This window comes from Pinus tabuliformis, chromosome 7 (genome assembly GCF_031772625.1).
Source record: "Pinus tabuliformis cultivar Carrire ecotype Pingquan chromosome 7, CPIR1, whole genome shotgun sequence".
Taxonomy (NCBI): Eukaryota; Viridiplantae; Streptophyta; class Pinopsida; order Pinales; family Pinaceae; genus Pinus; species Pinus tabuliformis.
Window position 1 is genome coordinate 1,417,312,204 of NC_142293.1, and position 8,291 is coordinate 1,417,320,494.

Below are 8,291 nucleotides of genomic sequence, written 5' to 3' on the forward strand. Positions count from 1 at the left end.
TTATGCATTCAACTCATGAACTTTATGAGAATAACCTATGTGAAAAGTGTTATAATTGAAAGTAAAAACATTAACAAGTATTTTAATACAGCAACCAATTAATAAAAGATAAAACATATACAATGTTGATGATCATTATCATAAAAGTAGCAACAATATTCTACATGTTATGCCATGACCTTGATTGAAATTTTACATAATGGTTTAGTAGTTCAACGAAAGAGGACCTATATACATAAAGATGTATTTGGTAGTTAATAACTAAACATATATACAATAAACATATGTGATGTCATATAAATGTAATTGACAGTGATTAACTAATCATATATACATGATGAGGCATGTCATCAACAACACCAATTGACGTTTAATACGGTGCCAAGATGTGAATTTTGTTCCTTCTGGTGAGCCCATATTTTTCTGTGTGTGTCTCTTTCATGGATGTGAATTATTTTTTCAGTAATTTCCTTATCTTCCGTAACAATACAATAGTTGGACGCAAATGATAAACAGGCAAGGATTGTCAGGGCATGATCCTTGTTTGTATATCTTGCAAGGTAAGCTCCTCTTGCTAAATTTATCTCCAATATTCATATAACATGTATAATTACTTTGTATCCATATATGTTGGTCATTAAGAAATAGAAATAGTAAGTGATAATGGATGTGTATGCTGAAAGAATCAATTTTTATGTTTCAAATAAAGTAAATATGAATTTTTTTCCGAAATAATAATAAAACAAAATGAGGTTAATTGTAATAGCAAACAAATATATCCCGGATCTGGGTGTCTGACAGTGGTACAGGTACGTGGGCAGCAGCTCGGGTGGGCGCGTGGCTCATCTCCACCGCCTCTCGGCCTCCCACGGTACCGATCATAACTTCACCTACGCTCAAGTTTAATGCTGCTTTAACGCAGCCTGTCCCTCATCTTCCGCCGGTTTATTTCCTGATCATGGCACCCTCAACCTGCCTCATTCGCGTTTCTCCTTTCCGCTTAAGTCCTTCCTTTGCAGCTGCAGTGGTCCGTTCTCGAACCTTCTCAGGGATACACTGGGCTCTGGTTCGATGGTTGAATCTCTGGCTGTGCCTTCAGGCTATTCTCTGCCTCATCTGAAATTTCGCTAGCCACTTGTCCTCTGCACTCCCTTTCGCCCTTCTGGGCATTGAAGCCAAGCCTGCTCTGATCCATTTCTGCCTCCATAGTTTATCGAGCCGCCTAGATCATCCTGTTCATCTGGTTATGCCGAAGATTTACCAGAGGATGAGCTGCAGGAGAGGAAGCTCCCGGGGACAAACAGGCCGCCAGGCCTCCTCCTCAACGATGGATTCCTCGACATTCTGTTCGGACCTTCGCATGGATCAGTATCCGGCTACAAGGAGTGGATGGGGCAGGGGTAGAGGTTTGCACAACTTGGCAGCGAGCTCCCTCAATTATTTGACTAACACCGCTCGGCTACAATTCCCCTGTAGTCATGGCAATCTCTCCTTCATGGCCTCTGTTACCATAAAGCTTAATGAGATCAATTATGGTCAGGAAGCAGGCTCCCTTGGGGCGGCTACGGAAAGGCTGGCGGATGACTGACATGGCAACTTTCAGAAGAACTTCGAGCCAAGCAAGGCTTTAGGCTCGGCCAAAAGTACGGCTTCCCAAATCATGAATGATAAGGTAGGTCCGAGTGACCCTATCGGTGGAGATTCCACAAGCAAAGAGGGCCACCCCTCTAAGGATGAAGATGATCACAATTATGGTTGCCACATCATCGAAGAGCAGCCCGATCCCTCTCATGACATTTAAACAGGTTTGTTCTCCAAGGTTTTTTAGGGATTCAGCAAGCTCGAATATATTCACTTCTGGTCTCGGTTGCAGTCTCAGTCTCAGTCCCGGCAGTGTTTCTCGGTTCACTCGAAATAGTCTAGTTTTTCTGTTACGGTTGCCGTATGGCCCCTGTTTAATTTACAGTTCCATGTACAACAATGGGGTTTTTGGTTTTTGCATTAGTCATGGTCAGGTTCTTAGCGGTTCTTCAGGGCATTACCCCACTGGGTATTTTTGTGCAATGATCAGCTATGCTTTGTAAGCTTGCCCATCTTCGGGCTAGATTTCATGAGGCCATGACCTCGGTGTAAAAATATGTTGTATTAATATAGAAGTAGACTTATTCAGAAGAAAAAAAAATTAAAAAAAAAAAAAAAATATATATATATATATATATATATATATATATATATATATATATATAATAAAATAATAAAAAAAATAAAAATAAAATAAAAGATAAGAAAATAAAAAAATAAAAAATAAAAATAAAAATAAAATAAAATAAATATATATATATCTGTGTGTGTGTGTGTGTGTGTGTGTGTGTGAAATTTGGTTAAGTAGCAAGTAATGATTACCATGGGTAAATTTGGAAGATAAGAGTGTACGGTTGGCTAGAGTGTATTCTCCTGCATAGATTTTGATGTGGACAATGACTCCTCTTGTTGTGTATGTTTTATATATGGATTCTCTTGCATGCGCGAGATGTGTGAGAATGAAAATTTTTGATTGATTCAAAGGTATGCCAATGCCCTTACTCTTTAAATGGAAGTGAATGTTAAACCTTGGCATTCTTTGGTGCTAATGTCTACCATTACTCTGTCTAATGTCATTCCTAGTGACTTGGGTATCATTAAAGCCCATCCCATTCGAAGTGGTATCTATCAGTGTGAACCACTTGTGAGGGGAGAAATGGGTACATATTTTGGGTGTGAAATGTGCCATGGTATTCCTTTGTATTGGTTGAAGTCGACTACCCCGAAGGATGGAAATTCTGGGGTCTTCAAGTTAGGTGCATAAAAGATTGAAGCAACTTTGCCAAGTGTGCGATTAACAAGGCTTGCATTTACCGACAAGTTGTTGGTGAGTATAACTTATTTTTCATCGCATAAGAGTACCTTCATGTCCATATTTTCATCTTTTGTTGTAGCAAAATTTTGTTTTCATTGTTTCTCTGCAGAGAAAAGCGTTATTCGCATGTTCAATTTTTTAGCATTGTTTTATTATGCAAAGAAACAAGGTTGTTACTTACATATAGGTGCATGGAGTCTTGAAATGTTTGTTTTTCTTCATGTGTAAGAAAGAAATCTATCTTTGACATTAGGAGTTTCCAATCTTCAAGAGTAGGTGTTCCATTTCTGAGGTTTGTGAGGATCTGGCAGAAACTAATCTGGGAAAAGTTAGCACCTTGTTGGAAAAAAATAGTTGAAAGTGTTATGAATGTGTCAAAGTTGTGCCAAAATGAAGTTCCATGTGTTGTGCCAGCGTATAGAGGAATTCTCTTCATAGGTGGTAGCTAGCCTAAATCTTTGACAAGGATAATGGAGCGATTGTCAAATGGTGCATTTCAATGAAGGGGGAACGCCTCTCTTAGGCGATCGTCAATGTGGGAAAGTATTTTTGGACTGATGAAGCTCATATCAACAATGAGGATGTACTCTACACGATATAGTTTCTTGAAAATGTAGTAACGTTTTTCTTTCAAGAGGATGCATTGATCGGATAGCGATGTGAAGGGAAGAGTGGATTGTAAGGGAATTTATGTTGAAAGCTAGAACACTAGTGGGAGGAAATAACAACAAATGGTTTTTTCTTATTGGGGAGTTTTCCATAAATGCATACTGCAAAAATTTAATTAAATGAGATTCTCCTATCCCAATTATCCCTTTTATTGTGATTTTGATTGGGTGTTTTGGTGAAGGGTTTTGAAGTGAGAAAGAACAATGGTAAAATTTGTTTTTTGAGTGGGAGAGAAAGTGAAATCTTGGAGGAGGTTTGAAAAAGGATGATGTTGGTTTTGAATATTGGAGAAGTTGAATTTAATGAAATTTATGGCAGTTTCTTGCAAGTGGAGAGGGACAAAATTATGAGACTAATTGTGGTTAGCATCGAAATCACGATGGTCAATCATTTCAAGGTCATCAATTTCAATGTTGTAGCCTGGGTGGAGGTGAGAGAGGATTTTACATTCATTCATTTGCATGGGATTAGTAGGGGGGTCTGAAGGGGTATCCATGAGAGTATATTTTGGATCTGGGGTTCGTGGGTTTTCAATTTCTCGATGAACATGCCATTGTGTATATGTACCTTTCTTTTGCTCCCAGTGTGCAATTATTTCCTCATCGGTGGAACCAATGTCATTGGCGAGTGGGAAAAATGGGAAATACAATAGTAGTTCATTCCAAAAAAAAGTAGCATACCAAGGATCATTAGAGGAAGGGATGGAAATGTATCATGGAAAAACATGCACAATCATTGGAGGGAATATGTGTTTCCATTGGTTTTGTTTTCGACAATAAAAAATGACCAAGAGCATGCAAATTCAAGGAGAGGAAATGATTCCAAAGAAACATGTATATTCATGTATATAAGGATAAACATTGGTGTCGAAATGGGATTCTTAGAATAATGAGAAATGTGTCTAAAAATAATTCTATTAACATTCAAAGAAACAAATGTGCGACTACAGAGTGAGAGGGGTAGTTTATGTAACATATGACATAGTTTTTATGTGCTAATGTCTCTATCTTCAATGGTTTATGTAAGGATTTTCTAGACAATATTAGCAATAGGTTCTTCCATAGCAGAGCTTTGTGAGAGACATGATAACATTTGGCGGTAGCTCTATGATCTTGTTTTTTCTTTTGCTGCATACTTTGAAATATAGCTTAACACAACATGGTGCGATAGAATAGGTTGACAATCAACATTTTCTCTCCAGATAGAAAGTAGATCGACATTTTCAACATTCAATATATAATCATTACTAGTAGGGATGTAGATTTTTCAACCTTTATCATCAATGAATAGTGAAGATGTGTAGTTTAACTCCCATGGTACTACATATCAACAACTACGAAAATTTTGTGAAGGCAGGAAGATTCATGACACTTTGTGTGACGTTGAGCATAGTTGACAAGATATTCATAGTCTTCAGACTGGGTCAACATGAAGTTTAATGTTGTGTTAAGAAGACATGGGTTATGAATTTCTGATTGGTGAAATGCAAGATTGTGATGGTAGGGGTGTCAGGGATTCCAAGAGGATACGTAGTGATCAAAATATTTATGAGCATCAACAACTTCAGTTTCATTATTTCAATCGAGAGTGTCCATATTTGGTGCATCTTGCAACCAGAGAAAGCCATTTATGTGTGCATATCCTCTATGTTTCAATTCATACCTGAGTATAATATGAAAGTCAAAATTGGTTTAGACATATTTTCAATGTATAAATAAATGGAAGGAGAAATGGTTATAAAAAAGTACCTGCACTAATAGTCAACTGTGTGGAGGCCTTTTTGTAGGACTTCTTCGACAAAAATTGTAAATCTATAGTGCATATATTAGGATGTTAGATGTGGGTTTTTAATTATGTTTTGATTTCTCCATTGGTGTTGATTGTTTGAACTGGAGGGAACATTAGTAAGCATGATCATGTGCAATTCATGCCATTTGGTATCAGCTACACTGAGAGTGAAGAAAAATTTTGGGCTTCCCATTGGCATGGTCATTTTAGTTAGTTCACACCATCACTTATTCCACAAAGAGCATGTTCCTTATAGGCCTAAGCCGAAGCACATGATTGTTCAGGAAATTTTGAATCTGGGAAGTCATGAATACATTGTCGTAGATATGAAATAGTTGTTGGCAAGTTGTTCTCAATGTATTTCTTATTAAAAATAGTAGTAGTTGCTTCGCTATGGTGGCACATTAGAATGTTATAGAGGTAGTATTGGAATCTTGGATGTTGGAAGAATCGATTATCATGGTAGTGCACCATGTTCAAAGCATATTCATGTATCTCAACTTTTTTAATTCTTGGTTGTGTGGTCATGGAAATTCTTGTAGGAAAGAGGGTGGAGAATTCCATAGAAAAGAGGCCCTCAATGATGTATTCAATCATAGGTGATAGAGATATTGCAAGAAATTCAATCGAGCTTGTTGAATTTGGGTTTGTCGAGTGAAAATAAGCACAAATGTGTTCACGTTCAGTTCATGAATTTGGGAGAATTGCAATGAAAAAAGAAGGTTGGATATCTAATGGAGTTAGCATGACATCGGATCATAAGTAGAATCAAGTATGGTTTGATGGGGTTCAAAAGAGGAGGTGGTTACATTATGAAGAAGAGAATAAATATCTGTAGGTTGAGCTGGGAGAGCATAAATTGTAGATGGGATGAGTTGGACCTCCCTATTGTGGGGATCCTTAGTTAGTTTGTATTCAGGTGTCACAAGTACACATGACTTGCAAACGAAGAATTCATAAGTGTTTTCAGAAGGACTGCGCCTTTTCAAAATGAGGATGTCCAATTTAGAAACCATTTGAGGTAAGTAATTGGCAACAATAGTGAAGTTTTGATGGATGTTGGCTGTATGGCCTCTATATTTGTATTGACCACCATGGGCATGAGTGACTTGTAGAATGGGGTTCACATGTTCGATGAGAATTTCCTCAACTTGTGTTAAATTTTGAAGGAGATATGGTCGTTTGCTAGGGTCCATGTTGTTGAGATGAAAAATGATTAATAGATGTAGATGATGCACAATGAAAGAAAGAAAGGATACCATGTAAAAGCCTTGTTTTCATACATGGGTATGATTCTTTGCATATTGTGCAAACAGGCATGGTAGAAATTTATTTTTCCTTTGTTGAAAGCGACGATGTTCATCATTAATGGGGGGGTTATATTGGTTTTAATGAAGGTGAGGTGAACTGGTTTGCACAGTTGGGAGAGAACTTGAGGTGGGAAAGGATGTAGTAGAAGTAGTAGGTTTTTTGTGGTTTTTATAAAGAAGTGGTCGGCGTGCATTTATTGTATCTTTGTTTTGTGCATAAATAAGACACCTTCTTGCGTTTTTATCTACATTGTGACTATTGCATGGCATATCTAAGCAAGAAGAAAATTATTTATCATTAGTTTCGGGACTGAAGAAAGTTACATTGAATCAAAATTTAGTTATGTGTGCATACAAAATTTGTTAAAAGTTTTAGCATTCGAACTTTTTTATTTGAACATCATTGAATGATAGAAGGAATAGGAAAACAAAGAAACATTCAATTCATAGACATACACACGGTGGGGTATGATTCAATTGACACTCACATAGATGTTTATATATAGGTTATGTATATTTTTAAGGGGGTAGAGATTCATATGTTGGAATTATTGAACAAGAGTATTGTCAAAATATATGTTATTGTAACATCACATTGATAGAAGTAGAGCAAGATAAGAACATTTCTAGGTATTCTTATTTGAATGTCATTGAATGATAGCATAAATAGATAAACAACCAAGCGTTCAATTTATAGAAATATAAACGACGAAGGAAAAACAAAATGAATTAAGTTCTTACAAATGTTGATATATATATATATATATATATATATATCTATATATATATATATATATCTATATATATATATCTATATATATATATATATATATATATATATATATATATAATGTAAATTGTGAAGGGGTAAACATACATATTTTGGAATTATTGAAAAAGAGTCTTGTCAAAGAAAGTGTGTAGCACAAAAACATGGACATATTATACAATATTATGGAACAATGATCTATACAGGGATAATACTTCATGTGAAAAAAAATAACATTGCTTGCAACCATGAATAAAGTTCAAAGACAGTGAATAACAAGTCATTATGCAATGGACATTGATTGAATGTCCTTGAAGACCTCTTTGCATGCAAAGGCATACTGAATTTCTTCTGAATTAACTAGTATTATTTGCAATTGCTCAACACCATGGAAGAAGTATATTTTGATGGAAAGTGTCATGTTGGGTCCCTATAATACTAGTAATTACCCCATTACTATTGTAGTTGCATCCCTTATTAATATTGTTGTGCCCCTATTATCCCCATATTGTTATTATTGTGCCCCATAGAATCCCTCTATTGTTATTTTTGTGGCTTTATATTATTATTGTTAGGTCGGCTGGGTTATATTGTGACTCCTTAGACTCCTATATACAGAAAGGAAGTTTTGTCATTTGAATCATCCAAGAATTGTTCATTTATGTAATGTAAAGGAGGTTTCCCCCTAGAAGAGGCTGAATTCTAAGGCGTTGATCTATCTTTTCTATCTTTTCTTGAGCTGGTTTCATAACATTTGGTATCAGAGCTTTGGATTCTAGGGTTTTGCTGCTCCAAACAGGTCATCGTGGCATTTTCACTATACCTTTTTTTTTGTGACATTTCATAAGTTTCAAAAAAA

At 36.1% G+C, this 8,291-nt stretch overlaps 1 pseudogene; it reads right to left on the reverse strand.

The window, feature by feature from the left end:
* LOC149252971 (UV-B-induced protein At3g17800, chloroplastic pseudogene) overlaps positions 1 to 1,207 on the reverse strand; it is a 57,023-nt pseudogene extending 55,816 nt beyond the window's left edge.
* Between the last annotated feature and the right edge of the window lie 7,084 nt (positions 1,208 to 8,291).